Here is a 19,270-nt window from a genome sequence, read left to right as displayed (position 1 = left end):
AGTTCATGGAACTTCACTGTAGTAGACTAAATATCATGCTTGGCTTTTCTCCACATTTCTGCCTAATTTTCTTTCAGTGTGAAGAGACCATATATCTTTTGTCCTGTTCTATAACTTGGAACCCCCTGTAGCCTGTCTTGGCTCCTCCATTTTCTTCCTACTTTGTGGTCTCTTGCACAATCACCTATGGCTGACTGTGGGTGTACAGGTGAGTAAAAGTTGTGGAAGAGGGGGCATCTCTCACAAGGAGCTGTCAGTAGAAGTACAGGGATTCTTACATCAGATGCCACATAGGGAATTAGACTGCATTGAACTAAGCTTCTCCTTATTTAACCAAACCTATGATGATTTTTTTCTGAATGATTGACTCTATATGTTTTATTTATTCTTTATAGCATCAACGTCTATTGAACAATATAGCATTGGTGAAATAAATGAAAGAGTATGGAAATCCTAAAGGGCATAAGTGTTATGTGTGTGTCTAAATAATGTAACTTAATGATATTAATTGCTATTATGGAACCTGAGTTGAAAGCAAAATTTAGGACTTTAGGATAAATAGGAACAGAAGCCCTGGATCTGAATTTTAAGTTTCCATATTAGTAGCTCGCAGGCCATTGGAATTTTTCTACGGAGAAGCCTAAGACTAAAATCATAGGGCTAGTAAAGGTTTTTATTTAAGAGGGGAGTGTCTATCATAACTACATAGTCTCAAACACTAAAGATTTTAGAAAGCAACGTGTACTAGCTAGGATGAAAATGCCCATAGAAAATCACTTTTTAGGACTTTGGGAAAAGAAGGTTAGTGTAGATTAATATGTTAAGTAATATTTTGTTGTAAAATTATTTATGGAAAAATACATTGTGGAAAAGTTTAAAACAAACAAAAATTTCTTAAAATTCCTCTGCCCATAAATAACCACTTTTAGTGTTTTCATCTATATCTTCCAGTCTTTCCATTATATGTATACATGTGTATCACTTCTTAAACAATATTTAACTTAGCTATAATTACTTATACAATAAATCAGCCTTTACATATTATGGATTAATATGCTGTCATTTATTAATAGTCCCAAAACATTTTTTGTGTTATTAAGTAGTATTCAAAATATTATTTTTAATAGCTTCATAGTATTCCAACATACAGATGTATTATTTATTTAATCAACTCTCAATTGTCAAACAAGGTTTTCAGTTTTTCACAGGTGTAGGTAAACCATGATAGGCATCCTTACTTCTAAATCTTTGTGTAGATCTTTGATTATTTCCTTTAGATAAATTCATTAATGTGAAATTTCTGAGTCAAACAGCATTCATATCTTTTAAAGCTTTTAATGCATATGGCTAAGAAGCTCTCCCAAAAGTTGTGCCAATTCTATTCTGTCTCTGGTAACATCTTAAAGTTTCCCTTCAAAAGAAACTTGATTTAAAGCTGTACCACTACTCTTCTCTAAGTCCCATCTGGTCCACCAGTTACAGAAGACTAATTTAACTCTTACCTTAAAGTTACATTTATAGTAATGGAAATATTTTGTAGATCATTTATGCTATAAATGAGACAATTTAAAGAATGTAATTTGACAGTGGAATTAGAATGTGTCCCTTTCTTATGCCTGCTCTGTATAAGCATTCTGCTTCCCCTGGATAACAAACAGGAAAAGAACGATATAAAAATCCCTCACTTCTCTTATTTGGACTGATGGAGCACCCGTCATGTACTAGGCACTGAATTCAGCATGCAGGAGATGTGAGTCCTGCCCCTCTGAAACCATCCAGTTCCGTGCAAAAGGCATTATATGACGTGGGCTTGTAAGACAATGCCCTGTTGTTAAAGTACTTGAACCATATGCTACAGGCAGACTACAGGACACCTGTGCTCCACACTAGCAGGTTGACTGTGTGAATAAGCCTTAATATCTACGGAGTCTGAGAGAAGGAAAAGTGTGGGTATCTGTTTCAACTCTAGAATAATACTGAAAACTCAAGTAGGAGTATTTACCCTGTGGGGGTAAATAGACAAAAGTGGTAGACTAGAACTAGGTGATAGGTTGAGGAGAGAAAAAATCTACTTGTTCCCACTTCTCCCACTGTGTTCCCTCCAGGAGAGTCTGCACCACTGGAGGCAGGAGGCCAGGTTCCTCTATGTGTTAGCTTGGAGTTCCTGAGGTTTTCCAAACTGCTTAGGGAAATGGTGTAGCATGGATATAAAGACTATTTTCTTGTAAGGACAATGGGACAGTATTTGAAACTGGGCCTTTCATGAGGAATGAGAAGTCACGATGGACCGGGGACCTCCTGCAGCATTGGAGTGCTGGAGTGCACTTTGTCATTCCACAAGGAGGTTTGATGGGGGATGGGGGTTGCTTGACAGGGAATTAAAGGAGGGTCCCTAACCCACTGCTTGGACCAAAAAGGCTTTCCCACTGTTCCTTAGTTAGCTATAAGTGGCGTGAGTTGGAGGGACAATTGTAACAGTGACATAAAAATTCCAAATAATCCTTCTGAATAGATGTGCACACATTTAGAAAATGCATAATAAATGACATATAGTGAAAATGTAAACAAGCCATTTAATAACACTTTAATGCTTGATTCTGATCTCTTAATTAAAATGTGCATAAAAGAAAACAATGGTGGAACATCTGTGTGTGTTATTGGGATGGCAGGATTTATGCTGCACCCTGGGCTTTTTTGTTCACATCTCAGTGTGCATGAACATGCGAGGGTTTCCTCTGTAAGGCACAGTTACCCGTTTGAGCCCTGCAGAGTGTATCTTCCCACCTCCCTTCATCTGGCTGTGGTTCTCTCCTCTTTCCTTTTCTCTTACATTGAAAACTATGGTTTGTTCTCTGCTTAAAGTACTCTCATCATTTGATCTGAAAGCCACTCTTCACCCCACCCCTATAACCTGAAACCCTGACCTAACCCTGACTCAGCCCTGTTATCTCAGCAGATGTACACAGCATTACCTAATGGTTTTGGCCTCGGTGAATAATCTCAAAGAGCCTTGGGGAAAGTATGGCCCTTTATATCTGTGACCTTGCAGCAGTTATTACTCAGCTGGACACTATGGGGTTTAGATGTTAGAGACAGAAATTCTGTTCACCCCTGCTGGTGATTCTTTTTATTATTATTCACTTGGGGGATGTATCTCTGAGCTTCATTTTGCCCAATTGTTAGAGTAGCAGCAATCACGGAAGTCAAAGGTTATTAAGTACTTTAAGATCTTCCAGTGAAAATGTTACACCGTGAAATGCTGTTATTGCTGTCATTCCTTGGAACATACCTGATCACCCAGAAGTTTATCTTTGATTAAACGAGCGTGAAAAGTACCTCAGAAGAATTTTGTATCATTTATACAATAGGAAGTCATAGCCAAAAGGCCTTCTTAAACATATAATAATTAACATTTAATGCCCCTGTTTGTGAAGAAGACATTGCTCTGGGACTATCTCTAATCCTCACAGTGTTCCTGCAAAATAGGTGGCTTTATTCTTTGTTCCACAAGTGATGAGACTGAGATTCAGAGCTGTTTAAGTGATGTGCCATAATTTATATTACTAATAAGTGGAAGACCTGGGATTCATACTCAATCAGTCTCTCTCTCAAGGCCATGATCTTTCCACAACATCAGGCCCCATCGTAGGACAGCTCCCATGTCCTTGTACACCAGAGCTAGCTGGTGTTCTGAAAGAGTTAAGTAAAATGTACCCTGTTTGTGACAAACGTCTGAAACTTGTTTTTATAACTTGGACGTAATTCACAAATAAAGAGTAATTATCAGTATGTCACAGATGAGGAGCTGCATGTATGGATCAGTGTAATTTCTGTTCCTTGGCTTATGGATGCAGTATGCCCCAGGGAGTTTCACAGATCCACATGGCATCTCCTTGTGCCGGGTTCTGTGTGAGCTGAACAAAGTGTAAAACTCCTGCATGTGGGGATAGCTCATGACTGGTTACTAGCTGAGGAAATTTGTGTAAAATTACCTTACCATATGTGGACGTCGTTTCTTTTCTGAGTTTGTTCCTAGCACTTCAGTGGGGGCTAAATACTAGCTGTTGGTACTAGCTTTGTGTTTTTTGACGGGCACTGATTTTTGGAAGTGTTTTGCCCCAGGAGAGGAAGAAGAAGAGGGGCTGTGGTTCTGTCTTCCCGTTGCTTCCTTGTGCCTCTATTTCCCATCTGATTCAATTGTATCCGTTTGCTCTAATCCTTTGACGAAAAGGACATAAAATGTTCATAGACTGGAAGTTATTAAGACATTAAATCACGTAAGACTACCCGTGGGGTGTTTTTTTCGGTCTGAATTTTGCATATTTCAGCTTTCTAGTAGATGGTATGTGCTGCATACAGGGGATCTGTCACTTCTACCTGAGCCACTCTTCTTGACTTTTTTCTTAGGCTGAGAGGATCCCTGCTTTAGGTCTGTTATGTATCCTGAAACAGACTAGTTACTGGGATTATATGATGGTTAGGCTGTGATGGTGGTGGTGGCTGTTGTGGTGGGGCGGTTCATAGGACATTCAGGTGTGTATAGAGGAAAGCATTATGATCTAATGGGAAAAACATGGGCTTTGGAGAATCACAGGAGCTCAGCTCTTTTGCTGTGTTGTTTTGGGAGAGTTATCTAATCCAACAAGCTTCAGATTTTTTATTTTTATTTTATTTTATTTTATTTTTATTGTTACAATCCCTACTTTATAGACATACCATACAGATTAAATGAGTAACAACCCCTACGTTATAGACATACCGTACAGATTAAATGAGATAGCATATTTAAACATTTGAAACAGTGCCTGACCCTCGGTGAATGTTGATTGCTTAGATTTCACGCATCAAGAAAAGGGAAAAATAGAAATGAGTGGAACTTAGAAGATAATACAGGATTTGAGAAAAAATGTTCCCATCATTTCAGTTCAACATAGTGGAAGAGTGTTTGTCTAGAAGCAAAGATTTGGGTTCTACTTCCAGCCCTGCCACGAAAAATCGTTGCTTTTAGCCTCTGAGTATCTCAGTTTCCTTGTTTTTAAAAATGAATAAATTGGAATAAATGATCTTTATTTAGTTATATAGTTTTGCCTTCTGAAGATTTTTGGTCTTCCCAGAGTTGTCTAGGGCTGTCAGTCAGTAGTGTGTGTGTCTCAGAGGCCAACAGCCAAGTATCTAGAAAGGCCTATTGTTGGGATAGGCTTCTCCCTGTGCAGCTATGTTTACATGTACATTCATGTTCTTTGTATATTTGTCATGTGTCAGAGTATTTATGCACCTGCATGCTTGTTGAACTAAGCACTCTAGCATACATTCATACATTTTTGTGGGTATGTGTGTTTATATATAACCTATATATATACAGTATGTGTGTATATATATAAATATATGTCTGTGTGTATGAGAAACAGATGCACTGTAGGCAGATAAAGCAGATAAATATAGATCCAAATAGAAGCAAAGCATATAAATATAGACGTTATATAGAGTGAAAGCAAGCAGATCAGCACCATTTCATTATTGCTGGAAGTCTTTGTAATAAAAGAGGTGGGAATCAGTAACTGACATTGAAATTATTGATTGAATGACACTGTCAGATCAGAAGGCATGGTGTAAGGTAAGAAAATAAGCTTTCTTTCAACTTTGAGGAGCAATTAGCAGGAAGATTTGTTACTTTTAATTACTTGATTTATGAAAGTTTTTAGATGCTACCTAGTGTGTGTTTTTTTAAATACAGATATATCACCTTTCCTAAAAATACTGCCAGACAACAAAAAATAATACATAAGAAAAGAACACCTGTTCCAATCCTGAGAAAGGACTTGACAAAGGTGACAAGATCTCTCTTCTTTGCAGGCTGTGATTGGCAGCTCTTTCCTGTTTCTAGGTATGGACAGATGAGTTGGTTTTATTCTATGTGGTTTTTCACAAGCCCCCCCCCCCCCCCGCCGAAGTCTTTAAGGAAGCCCATTTAAAGGAGATATTTTGAAGCACAAGGCCAAAGTCACCATTGTTGAGTTATTTTTGTGGGGACGCTTGCAATTGTGTTTAGTATGTTGTGTGAGTAAAACTGGGCTTCCATCTGTTACTTTCATGTCACTGTTTTCACCAGTCAAAATAACTGGTTGTGAGTTTTTGCTTTATTTTGTTTTGTTTTAGTGGAAAGGGTATTGTGAGTTATTTTTAGCAGGTTCGATTTAACTGGGTAATTTTTTTTAATGTTGCAAGTTATATCTTGATCATGTGTTTGAATACATGAAAATAAGGAGTGCCTCCTCTTTCCCCCAAGTCTCACCTGTCTCCCTCAACAGATCGTGTGTCTTCTTCAGCATTGTTATAACATGCAAAGAAGCTGAATTGTGAAGAAGCCCTTGAAACTGAGCAGATACAAATTCTGCTTTGCCCAACACCACAAAACTGTCACAGTCACTGTCATTGCTTTTCCTGCTGATTCACTTACTATTGCTTTTCCTTATGGGAGTGGGGAGAGGGGGCCCAGAAGGTGGTCTGGTTCTCTCCTCTTTTGTGCTTCTTCTAAGCTAGAAGTTAGTGTTTCTTCCTTCCTGCTCCCAATCAAATTCAGACTTGAGGGAACAAAGGCAGCAAGGACAGGGCAATAAGGATTCATTAAAAGTTGAGGAATAAATAAGCACTGCCAAAGGACTATTCGTTCTTCCTTTCAGATCTCTTTGGCTGCTGTGCCTTTAAGTCCTTCACCAAATTGTGATTTTAAAGAATATATTAAGGAAAGTGTCCCAGAAATCTTGAGAATAATATCTCTCTCTCTCTCTCACACACACGCTAATATAGTAGTGAAAGATTCATCCCAAAAAACTGTATTGTATGAAAAATGGAGTGTACTCTCTACTTTATAAATTATTTTCAAAGAATCCTTCCTAGCAGTGTGTATAAAGTTGGTAAACGCTATAGTACTTCAAACTGTAAACTTTCCAAAACTGCTGTTATTTGTTTGATGATTCTAATGTTATCTTCAACACATGTTTATTTATGAAAGTATTATAAAATAATATGTCTGTATATAAAAGATTCAGTGTAGATAAGTAAACTTTCGAAAAATAATAATTTGCCACATTAACATAATGAAACAAAGCCTTTATCTTTACACACACACACGTACACACACATTCCTCTTGTTCTTTGTTTCTTTTCTCTTGGCTTAACGTATTTACTGTTTAGATTTTGTCAAGTACTTTATAATAATTACCATAAATTTTGGCAAGAACGAAAAAAACTGTATACACACACACATACACACATATATCTACATACACAGCCATATTGAATTGTTAATGTATTAATCATTGGAATTTATCTGCACTGTATTTTTTTACCTTTATCTAGTATACATCTTTAAGGGAATTTTTAAGAACACTCAAATATCTGGTCTGATTTAAAGGTCCCTGGGAGACTGTGCTTCCTTTCCTATGACAAGGGCCATTTTCCAAATATGAATTTAGAAAACAAGAATTTACCATCCCCTTAAGCAAAGCAAGAACCTGTTTCCTTTTAGGAGTCATTTGTCTTTCCCACCACAGCTTGGAACATGTGGTGGCTCTCATTACTGGCACAGAGAATGTTTTTTGGTTAGATGGCTTCATATTCTGCTCCTGACCTTACAGTACAGGTGGGCCTGGGAGTCAACCAGATCCTACTCCTCCCCTGCACAACATTTTAATTAGCTCTGTGTCCTTAAGCAGGTTAGCCAACAGCTCTGTCACTCAGTTGCTAATCTATGAAACTTAGGCTAATCTTACAAACTTCACAGGGGATTTGTATTAAACGGAATATTATTAAAGAAGTATGTAGCCCATAATATGTGCTCAATAAATGCTAGCTTCCGTCTGGCCTGTTAATTTTTATTTATGTCTATGATGTCCTCCTCCCCACTGTGGAACAACATCATAGTCTAGACAATTAGACATCAGAGCCAATGCTAGAGACGTAGGGGCAAGGAATTTTTTAAATTGTTAATTGTCTAATAGCCACCCTGAGAATGGGCTTATGAAGAAAAGATCTAAGGAAATGATCAGGAATTTCTTCCTTCTGTACTTGTAATGTTTTCTAGTTAGCAAAGCGGAGTGGGAGACCTGTCAACAAAGTGTTGCTGAAATCCTATTTACATCAATGCAGTGGAAAGAAGTAGCTATCCAAGTGATATACATTCAGCCTTTTAAAATAACAGAACATCCTTCTGTTCCCCCTTCATACACCAAGTTCCTGTCCTTCATTGCAAGTGGACATTGCTCAGTTTAGCTTCCTGTAGATTAGGTTCCCTGATTAGCACCTGCTCTTTTTTTAGGGCCAGATGTGTGGTCAGAATCTAAATGTCGTTGAAATGGCTGAATAGTTGCTGTCTGTATTTCTTTTTAAGGAATAAGAAGGGAAAAAAAAGAAAAAACCTCCCACTCTAAGATATCTAGAGCTACATTTCAGCCTGGAGCTGATCATTTTAGCTGAATTGTAAACACCATAAGAGTTAAGCTTTATAAGGGAAACAATGACAAAATCAAAACAATTCTGGCAGCAATGTCCCTGTTACACTAAGACCTTTTTCTCAGGTCCAAGTTCTCTTTTAACCTTCTCAGACTTCACTTTCTGTGTAACTGCAAATTTAGTGTGCAGCTCTCTGACTTTTTTTGGAATTGAGAGTTTGGCCAGTATCATTAAACCACGTAAAGCCACTACGATTTTTCTGGATCTCCTCCTGCTATGCCATAATCAGTCTCAAAATAGTTATGTCTGTGGAATGGAAAGAAAGAAAAGGAAACAGAAAGGTGACCTGGTGTCGTGGAAAATGAGTGGTCGGGTCTGGAGATTGTGGCCTTTGCCCTCGGCCCTGCTGTGAGGAGGGCTAGGCCACTGTTACACAGGCAAAGCCTGCAGCTGCGTTTACCCTCAGGTTCTCAGTATCTTGTTGCAGGTTTTCTGTCTGTTTGGTTGGTTTTTTTTTATGTCTATTTCAAAGACCTGATCATGACAAGACACGGAATTCAAATTTTTTGTTCCTTTATGACTTCTGAGGATCACAAATCACATTCACAGAAAATGATTTTTATGAAGAAGAGTAATAATTAAAAGTTGGAGAAACAGGTGAAAAATGAGAGAAAGGGAATAATTAGAGGTCAGGTATGGAGACAAATGTGTGAGAAACAGAGCAAAAGAGACTGCAAAGATCTAAAGTATGAGAGGAGGAAGAAGAGGAGGAAGAGGAGACTCAGATTAAGAGTGGAATATTCAGTATAAGATAACTTTGAGGTGAACATTTTACAGAATGTAAGGATTCCTTGTCTTGTTAAAAAAAATCTTTTGAAATCTTTCTTTATGGCATTTAAAATAAGATTCAATTTATGCAGCTTTGACTTATTCTATGCTGTGGAGAAATGAACTGTGAGCTTTAGGTGCTAGTCCTAGATCTGTCTTAAAGTGTATACCCCTGAGAAAATCACCTTCTGAGTTTCAGAGTCTTCACATATGAAATGAAGGGGCCAGGCACATTCTCATCCACCTTTACAAATCCAGGAAATGAAACAGCACCCAGGGTGGTCATGCTGACATACTGCCAGGATGCTTACTGAAGGAAGTTGCTGAATTAGATTAGATTGTACTAATGAATAAAGTTTAAGAAAACAAAAACAACACTTTTGGATGTTTTCACTGACATGTCCATGCTCGGTCCCAGATAAATTAATAAGATGGCAGCCTTACATTATAAAAAGTGTTTGGCTACCATTGCCAAACACACTTTTAGTTAAATCTTCAACTGGAATTTTTGAGATTGTATTTGCAACTCTTTCTAAAGTCCTCATTCTCCAATTAACTGAAAGATGGCATTTCTGACTTTCTAATCCAGAAATTTAAAACTGTTTAACCAAGAAAATGGAAATCAGTATGTTCTTGGTTGCCCTTCTTATTAATTTAAATTTGCATAACCTAATCAAAACCCAACCTGCCTTGCCCTTCAACAGCAAGCTATATTCTCTCCCATTACTAAATGGCTCCATTCTTCTCAGTATTTTCTGAAAGATGAATTATGTGCTATCCCATGACTTTTCCTTTAGCATGTATCCATGGAAATTAAAATGGACTTCTCTGTGCCCAAGACTGAAATGAAAAATAGTCCAAAGGGCTAGTGGAAATGAGCAGAAAACTTTGCTGATGTTATCAGTATTTTAATTTTTGTTAAGCTTTTTTTCCCTAATCAAATGGAACTTAAATCAGCTGATGCCAAAATAACTGATACTTTCTCTGCTTCATTATTTTGTGTCTGCAGCCTAAGTGCAACCTAAGATTTTCCTGTAAATCATTGGAATATATTATTTTCTGAGGCTTTTCTAGTATACTTTTCCTACAGAGATGTTTCTCCCATAATCACTTTACTGTTTCAATAAATATTTGCTGAGCATAGGGAACGTGCCAAGCACCGTGCTAGGTGCTAGATATAAGCTGTGTGCACAGAACCGTCGGTCATGAATGCATCTCTGAAAATGGACAACTAAAATGGATGAAAAGAGATCACTGGGTGATCAGAAATGAAACCCCAGACTCTTGTTCTTTCTTTTGGATGACCTCCTGAGATTTTTCCCAGTCGCCACTGACAAGCCCACATTCAGGAAGGATGCAGACTCTCTGCCTTGCTCTCTAGCCGGTCATTAATAAAGAGGACTCCTGTTTCTCTTTCTCCCTTAGGGCCTGTCCTCAGCTATAGGAGGCACTCAGGTATAGGAGGGCCTGTGCCTAACAGAAGAATCCACTTCATCTTCCTAGCCTCAGATTTGGGAACTCACTGTGTAGTGTGGGAAGCACCGGGCAGCCTCAGAGGGCTGGGGGTATCTGTAACCATCCAGATCAAATGTTAAATTTTATGTGCTCTCCATAAGCACAGTATACGTAATTGTTTACATTTCTTTTACAAGCATGTTCATCTGTTTAGAATCTCTCCTCGTTTTGCCATTTTCACTTCCATTGTCCTCTATCGGGCTGTTCTGTGTAGCCAAATGACGTGTGGCATGTCTTCTTCAAAGTAAAACAGTGACCTATTCGAAGATTTCTAAATGCATTCTTCATGCATTTTTAAAGGAGATGGGTAAAATTGAACATATTTCTCCTTGCCTTGATGATATCCCTGTGTGTCTTTCAAATGATATTCGTGACTAGGTAAACTAGTTGGACCATAACATGGGCTATCACAGATACAGATTCACAAAGGCATAGAGAGAATGATAAATAAGTGCATATGGAGAAGTCTGACAGTTTAGTGGAATCGCTTTCAAGTAATTTGACACATTAGTACTTTCAGACATTCACCTGCCAGTAATCCTCATTAGAAATAAGATTGGAATATTGGGGTCACTAGCTCAAGTTCATTTTTCTGAGACCTGAACAATAACTGAAAGTCAGAGCTAGAGGGAATAAGAATCAAACTATTTCAGGCGATAGAATTATTTTCTTTAAATGAGCTCTTTCTCTCGGTCCTCTGTTTCTCCGTTTTCCTCTCCGTTTCTTTCTCTTTTTTCCTCCCTCCCCCTCCTGCTCCTTTCTTTTAAGTGTTCTGAATTCATTAGATGGCAGAGTGTAAATCAATAGTAAACGCTAACCGCCTACTCTCTACTCAGTTACGCAACATCGCATAACCGGTACACAGAGACAAAAAGGGAAAAAGCACACACAGCCTTTACATTCAAAAGCTCTTGCATAATTTTACTTTCCACAGCCAAAAAGAAAAAAAAAAGGAAATAACAGATGGGGAAAACTTACAGTTTTTTTTTCCCTTTTCTCAGACTGTTGAGAAGGGAGTCAGCTAACATCCATGACCATTTCTAGTTGCCCTGGGCTGCGGCAAAACATCCCATAATTGTCAGTGCCTTAACCGGCTTTAAAACAGGATTTGGTGACCCTCCATGATGTGGTAAATTTTCCAGGTAATATAAGACTAAAATTATTCTGAGGCGTTTAACGCTGACTTGGTTTTTACTTATTTTGTGAAAAATCAACAACATTTAAAGTATGAAATGCATTTTAAAATAGAAAGGATAAGGAAGACAGCTGTGTGTGTGTATGTGTGTGTTTTCATTTGAAATGTATCCTGATGTAATATTTATGTAAAAAGCTGGTTATATAAACTCTGTCTTTCTCTTACTTTTTACTTTGGGGGCTGTATAAAGCTCTACTGTGTTTTTCTCATGACAAAGTACATTCAAACCCCAAAGTCTTAATGAAAGAGAAAAACATCTAGATGCTACAGCAGACACTTAATTCAAACTCCCTATAGAATTTGTCCCCTGAGCAACAGTTCCATTTAAGAACCTGTAGTTTCTGGAATTCTCATTTCAAACTTTCTGTCGCACTATTCCTTGGAACACCTTTGAATTCATTGTACTGTCTTGAAGTCTCAAATGTATAATGAAAGTTTCGTTTTGTTTTTGTCTCTCGTTCTCTCTTTGTAACTCTCCACTCCTTTCCCACACTCACTACTTTTCATTGGAGTAACTTCGTTCCCAGCTTAAATGGGACACAGTGAGGTTTATATGAGGTTTGTCGGTCTTCCTTCCCTGTTATAATACCTTGTTTCACTTAACTGACTGATGTCTTCTGGGAACCGAGAGGGGTTGTCTGATGAGGGGGGTTGGGGGCTTTGGGGGTTTGTTTTGTCCTTCCTATTTTAGTTCCTATCAGATGGCTGTAAAATGGCTACAAAATGCTGGGGAGCGCAGCACTAGGCATCGTGAGGTTTCTGCCAGAAGAAAGTAAGGTCAGGTGTGAGAGGCGCAGCGCGGCAGCAGCTCCCAGCCTTCTTAGCGCCATCGGAGAAGGTGAAAGTGGGCGGGAGGGGGTGGGTCTGAGCAGGAGCCACTGAGGCACCTCAGCTCTGTGTATTTGGGGTCATGTCGTTCCTTTGGGTCAGTTGGAAAGGCCATACGAAATTGGTTTATGTGGTTTTACTGAAGGTAGGCGGTGAGTTTTGCTTTACTTTTTAAAAAAGATTCAGGCTATTTCCTAGTTTGTTTAACTTTCTCTTATATGTTAGCTATTGAATTTGGGATTCCTTTAGTATGGAAAAATCTGTTGCATAAAGATAAAAATCAAAGCTTGGAGAGTTTTGTCTGGTTTTTCATATTTCATTGCCTGAATATGTGGCTCTCTGTTGTAACAACTGAATGATCAAGGTCACTGGGGTTATCATATCTCTGTATGTATGATGACATGGGAACAGCTTTTGTTGTCTTAATATGAATAATGACCAAGCTAGCGTATGTTTTTAAGTATTTTATAAATACATTTCCTTTTAGCTTTTTTCTTCCTTGAAAGAATCTATAGCTCAGATAGATTTGTTTGTGGAAAAATAATGAAAATTGGTCAAAATATTCATCTTCAAGCAGGGAATCATATTCACACATATATTCTTCACGAGGGACACAGCTGAGTGTGGATTCCAATAGGCAGTTTTGTATGTGTGTACCTGGTTATCAAAATGAATTCTGCACCATGTAAAATGTTTCTTTCTAATGTAATTTTAACATGATTAATCATCTTAACTAAGCACTTATTTTTGGTGTATACAGGGAGTCATTTAGAATGCTCTCATTTTCAAATGGGTTTGCCTGGGTTTAAAAGAAACCTTAGAACTTTATAGAGGAGCATTTTCTTGATTGTCAAAAATAGTTGGCGCCATCTGGTTATAAAAGAAGTAGAGGAAGATGTCTTTGAGTAAAACATCTTTGGATTTTTTTTCCGTGCCTCAGTTTATTAGAGTAGCTTCCAATTCGATCTCGGTGGGTTTTTGCACTCTCTGAACCATGCTCAGGGCAGAACTTTCAACGCCAGTGAATGCCAACTGATTCTATTCCTCCCTCATTTTCATTTGTAGCCACGGCCCTGGGAACATGTAGGCTACTTCTAGCTTTTTTTCTGCAGTGTAGGAACCAGGCTTAGGCAGGGCTGGCAGGGCTGGCAGGCCTAAACTTTCTATTTCCAAGGGCATGCAAGAAGCTAGGGCAAGTTTTTTTAATTTTCTAATTTTTCAGAAGTCTTTCACAACTCTTTAAACCTGGCTTCTCGTTGCTGTTGGCAGCAGTAAAAGATATTTTTTAATGTTGCAACAAGAACCTCAGTCACCAAGTTACCTTTTTGAGAAGAATCACTCTAGTTGTGCCTGGCACATAGTAGCTGCTTCATGAATATTTTACCATGTTTTGGTGAGCTGCAGTGCTGTTCCTCGCAGTGCTTCTGCAGGTAAGCAGTAAGCCATGCAAGTAGTAAAGGGGTAAGATGAAATCCTACACAGTGCTCTTCAAGCTTCAGCAATGGACAGATCATTCCATTGTATAAGAAGCCCTTTCTGTCCTGTCTCTGTCTTTCTAAAAGTGACAAATTGCAGAGAGCAATTTTATATCTTTCCTAGAGGTCCTTTTTAATGGTCAGTACTGCACAGACCATTGGTTCATTTTAAAAACATAATTTTGGGCAAGGTCCTTTGGTGATCCTCGTTAAGTTTCATATGCAAATATGTTCGGTACAAATGATTCTGGGTTTCAAATATACTCCTGCTGCACCCTGCCACAGGGTCCTTTGAATCTTGGCTTTTCTCATTTTCCCAGGGCAATTATTTTTTAGACTTCTTTTGTTTATATAGGTCGTAGGATGATGACAAGAGACAACTTTTATATAGAATTCTTCTTTTATATAGTGTTTCATTACTTTTAGCTCCAATAATTCCTGATATTCCTAAATCAATTTTGGCTTAAGTTATTATGCTTAATAATTATTTTCAGAGCTTCATTCTGGTGGTGATATTGAGGGTGGGAGGTGATCTCTCGTAAAACCACCTATGGCGTCTCCATTATAAAAACAGTGAAAAGACATGCATGTGGAATTATTGATAGACTGCTGCTTGTTAGGGAAGCAATTTTTAAAATGCAGATTATATAATATTTGGGGATTTTGTTGCTCCACAGTAGAAGCTTTTTAAATGTTAATTTGGGGTTTGTTTTGTTGCTCTGTGACTTAGCATAAAAGGTTTTGGTTTTAAAAGGTTTCAGTTCACTCGTTCCAGTTGCCTTACAGGACTTGGAATATAATGCTATACATTTATTTATACTCATGAAAGAGGATGAGGCCAGTAACTCACAACTCTTGAAACCAGGGGTAAATAATCCATAGCTTGTTCTACCGCCATTGCCACAATATTTATTCCCAGAACACAAGTAACAAACAACCCCAAACAAGGAGAAACCAGTTTGTTTTTATTTACAAAATGTTTAATCAAAAGTACAGTAAAGTTCAAATGGAGCTGCAAATCCTGGTGGTTCACAATGGTTTGATTTATTTTTTTAAACAGACCATGGATAATTAACCATAAAACATAACTTTCTCAACACAAGTTACAATGAATTGCAGAAATAGGCAGCAAGTCATTTACAACTGGTTGCAACTGGTTAGAGCTTTAAAGTTAAACACACAGGCAGCTACAGAAGCGCTTTCTCAGGGCACAGCTGTATTTTCATTCTCAAAAGGGAGCGTCCTTTACTTTTTATATAGTATCAGTAAGTCAGTGCCCCGAGTGAGAAGTAAGTGGGTTATTTTCTACGACTGCCATGTTGTCAGACATTTGTTAAATGCCTAACATTGACGGTACTCTTTTCATTTCAGAATGTTTCACCATCACTAACCGGATATTCTTCACGACATTGCTGTCCGGTAAGAAACTTTTATCTTCTCTAAATGACAGTCCAAAATATTAAGGTGCAAAGAAGTCAAGTACATTTCTCCCAACCTTGGAAAGAATTAGATCTAACACTGTGGTGAGTCTACCACCTCAAGTCCTAAATTTGAACCAAATGTATTTTTGACATTGGTCAAGGGTACCTATTGCATATCTTCTTTGTTCATTTGAAATACCATCATTTAGAATGATCAGAAACATGATCTCAAGAACCTATTATCATAGATTTCAACTTTTGCTGTACAGTGATTTTGCTGGGGTGAAAATATTCAAAAGACTTGCTTAGTAGACTCTCCAGAGACATATGTATTTCCAAAGGAGACACCTGAGTGGACAGAGAGGATGTTTCCCATGTAGAACATTGGATGCTTTGGTGTTATGCAAACAAAACCCTGCAAACATATTTTGTGATGCTTTGAATTAGCTGTTATTATTCGATGATATGCTGCAAATTTGAAATGCATTTGCTTCATTTAGATCAATCTTAAAATCAGACGATTGCTCTTTTGTATACCCACAAACAAAGGCGATGTAAACAAACCAACCCCCGCCCATTACCAGTTAAGTAAGAGGACCAACACCAGGGCTGCAAGTGAGCGTAGGTTTGAAACTTTGAGGTTGATGTGTCTTTTTAGTGAGAATTTGTAAAGTTTCAATATTCAAAGTTTCTACAATTCTTGAGATTTAGGTGGCTGGGAGGAGAGTGCAGGTCAGGACTGAGGGTATATTGGTAGAGCATCATCAAGTCAGACAGAGCCTGAAAGAAGTGAGTTAGCTAGAGATTGGCCTGCATAGAAATGCACCAGCAAATATACCAGAGAGGGAGGAGTGAAGGGGTGACTTGCCTGGCATCTGACTATACCCTGCCTGGCTCCAGCCAGGCCTGTTTAGTCACGAACATCATATTCATCCAAACCTTTGAAAGTTACACTCTTGGCTTCACTTTATATGAATATGCATAAAATGAGGAAAATAATCTCTTAGAAGTGACAAAGAGAGCTTTTTAACAGAGACTTTCCATATCCATTGCACATAATCCATAGTTGCCACTGTATTTTTGTTTCCAATTCTGCTGCACATCTATCTGTCTCTCTGAACATATCCATCTCGCCAGTGAAGGACACAAGCCTTTATGATTGTAACTCCCCACCCTTCCCACTCCCACTCTCACTCCCACACTTTACTTATTATGCTGCCCGAAAAGAAACTCATATCGGTGTGTGTAAAGAGTTTGAGGGACAGGCTCATGTGGTAACTTTCATTTGTCACTCCTTTTGCATTCATTGCAAAATGATCTCATCACAAAATGGCCTGAATTTCACACTCTTTCTTGGCTTGCAAAGAAGCCAGTTCCTCCCCTATTTCTATCCAACACACAGAAAGCTCTTTATGTTTCTATGATCAGATAAAATCTGTATTGACGTTTCTTTTCCTGTGGGTGTTTTTCACTTCTAGGTGTGAAGATTTAAACTATCAGGGCAATGCTGTGTATTTGTAGTTTCTCTGTTTTAGTAAATGAAAAGCTCCTTGGGAAAGGAAAGCACATCTGATCCACTAATGAATAAATATTTATTTTCATTTTAAAATGATACATGCTTATTAAAAATAATTTGGAAAAACACATTGGAATAAAATGAAGAAAAATTAAAGTAATTATTTCTATAATTTAAATCCAATCATTAATAACCATTTGATATATTTCCTTACTCTCATTTTCCCCTGAGGACATATTTTTTAAAACATGGTGTAATCATACATTCCACATAATTTCATGTCCTGCTTTCAAAAGTTAACCTAAGTATTCTGCATGTAATTACATAGTCCTTATAAATATCATTTTAAGTCAATATATACTATTTCTGAAGAGGAATAGCTTACTTAACCTAAATGTCTAAGAAAAATATTTTTTTTGTTTTTTGGGGTTTTTTTTTCACTTTTTGGTCCATAGTATCTTGCATATAAAAAGTAAATGAATCAGTCAATAAATAATGAGTCAACAAATGAAGGTTCAAATCAGTATAAATTTTTAAATTTTTTATTATGAAAAATTTAAAGTACATGAATGTAAGGCAGATTACTACAGTGAACTCCCACATACCCATCACCCAGCCTGCACAGGGATTAACTCATGGCCTGCCGTTTTCCTGTGCTACCGCCATGTTTTTGGGAGCGGACTCCAGTCATCATAGCATTTAGTCCATCAATATTTTAGGTCCATCAGGACCTTTTACACATGAGTGTTAAAAATATTCAGATAAATAGTTCTAATCATTGTATGTAGGAGTATTTTTCTTCTGAGTATACTGTCATCATATTTTCTAAAATGTAACAATTTGATCATAAAATCTTATCAGTGTGTTTCATAATATTCTTAGGCACATCTGTAAGCCAAAGGGCAATTTGGTTGACTAGTGAGACATTTTACGTATTTGGCTAGGTTTCTTGGATGATCTTTTTTTTTTTTTTTTCGCTTGACTCAAACTTAGGATAATACTTTGCATGCCAGATTGATGCAATGTTAATTATACTCAATGTTGGATATGTGCTGTGTCATAATAGAATTCCTGTATTTGAGGTGAAAGGCAAACATAGCCCTCTGACTACTTAGAAGTCCAGCCAGTGTGCCTGCAGCCATCCTGTCCTGGATAAATATGGTGAACCTACTTAAACCAAATGTAGCACTAGAGTTAAAAGTATGTAGTTTTTTAAGATTTCTTGACAGAAACAGGTTTCTTCCTAAGGCAGCACTTAGGAAGTATGAAAAAGGAGAAATTATACATTAATAGACTGAATAATTTTTTTTAAACAAGTACTATGTTTGGGGAAGTGGGGGAGGGAGACGGTACATTCAGAACAAAGGGCACTCACTGCCTGTGTGCATGTGTGTATTATTCCAGTTTATCCAGAGAATATTTAAAGAACCCTCTATAGACCAGCTTTCCATGGCTAGACTAGTTCCTTTCCACCCAGAGCCACAAGGAGGAACTCTCCATGCAAACAGGCTCTTCACAGAGAGCCTGTCATGAGGGTCTTGTCCTGCCTCGCTATCTCTGACTTGCAGGTCAGCGGCTGTTCCAACAGGTGTAATCCACTCATCAGAGATTCAGGATGCGAGTAACTGTAACATCTTGCATCAGTATAAACTGGATTTATGTGTTACTGAGGTCTATTTAATCTTAGGAGCACATTTTCCATTGGCCTCGAAAATGAGTAGCTAGAATATTGATGTGCCTAACCCTTGGGGAAGTAGAAAAAAGAGCTTCTCCACTGCACTAAATCTTGAAGAGAATATGAGGGTTTACAGTGTGGACACATACAAAATATTTTCAAACAAAGTTGGTAGAGGAAAGCACATGGGAAAAAAAAGAAAGAAAAGGAATAACATAAGCAATAAACTATCCCAAGCAAACAGAAAGCATCTGTAAAGATGGCCAGACTGAGTGGTGTAAACAGTACAAACTATTTTTTTTCTTTCCATCTCGTTTCTTTTTCCCCTCAGTCTTCTGATCCTTTCTGTTTCTCCTTTATCCTGGC

General features: G+C 37.8%; 1 protein-coding gene across 23 annotated transcripts in view; it reads left to right on the top strand.

The window, feature by feature from the left end:
* The window catches only part of ZBTB20 (zinc finger and BTB domain containing 20), a 758,837-nt gene that overhangs the window by 397,224 nt on the left and 342,343 nt on the right, over window positions 1-19,270 (top strand). For 22 of the 23 annotated variants that reach the window (XR_004319913.1, XM_032479554.1, XM_032479568.1 and 19 more), the window contains one exon: window positions 15,664-15,711. The gene's annotated coding sequence lies outside the window, so the exon portion shown is untranslated. Of the gene's footprint in view, window positions 1-8,232; window positions 8,238-15,663; window positions 15,712-19,270 lie in introns of all 23 variants that reach the window. The other variant, XM_032479584.1, reaches the window with a different exon arrangement.

The sequence above is a fragment of the Camelus ferus genome, chromosome 1, assembly GCF_009834535.1.
Source record: "Camelus ferus isolate YT-003-E chromosome 1, BCGSAC_Cfer_1.0, whole genome shotgun sequence".
Lineage (NCBI taxonomy): Eukaryota > Metazoa > Chordata > Mammalia > Artiodactyla > Camelidae > Camelus > Camelus ferus.
Note: the sequence above shows the minus strand (reverse complement) of the source record. Positions and strands in the feature narration are given on the sequence as shown.